The sequence below is a fragment of the Galeopterus variegatus genome, unplaced genomic scaffold, assembly GCF_000696425.1.
Source record: "Galeopterus variegatus unplaced genomic scaffold, G_variegatus-3.0.2 Scaffold538, whole genome shotgun sequence".
NCBI classification, from domain to species: Eukaryota; Metazoa; Chordata; class Mammalia; order Dermoptera; family Cynocephalidae; genus Galeopterus; species Galeopterus variegatus.
In genome coordinates, this window is record NW_007726649.1 from 591,467 (window position 1) to 592,073 (window position 607).

Genomic DNA, 607 nt, shown 5'->3' on the forward strand with positions numbered 1-607 from the left:
TGGAAGAACCCCTAACTGATTTCTGGTTGGGAGAGGGGAGCCAGGAGCACTCTGGAGCTAGATTGAAGCTGCCGGAGAGCTATCCCGGAGGGTGCCCGGGTCGACCCGTGCTGGGGGGAGTCAAAGAGGAACTGTGTGCTGTGGGACCCTCCCCCAAGGAGCTCACACCCTGCAGTTGGAGAGACTAGACACCTGAAACTCTTCCTGGGCAAGGAGGGGCAGGGCACAGCTTTGATGTCTCAGCTGAAAGACGAGGTTTGCAGAAGACATGCCTCAGCCCTGTTCTGAGCATACACAGTGGGGAGGGGTCCGGCAAAAGGAGGCGGAATCTCAGAAAAAAATAAATAAATAATTACACACCCTGCGGGACACCTTTGCAAGGCTCAACAGCCCCACCTAGTGCACACAGAACGGGAAAATGCCCCGATAGCGAGGTGCAGAACACACATACCTTATGGGACTGGCAGGGCGGTATCCAGCAACTTAGCAGGGTTCAAACTGACCAGAGAGGAGACTTCCCACAGAGGTCCAAGACCCGAGTGAAATGCCCTGCCAAAATGAACAAACACCCAAAAAGAGATACCAGAAATGCAAAAAACCAAGAAAG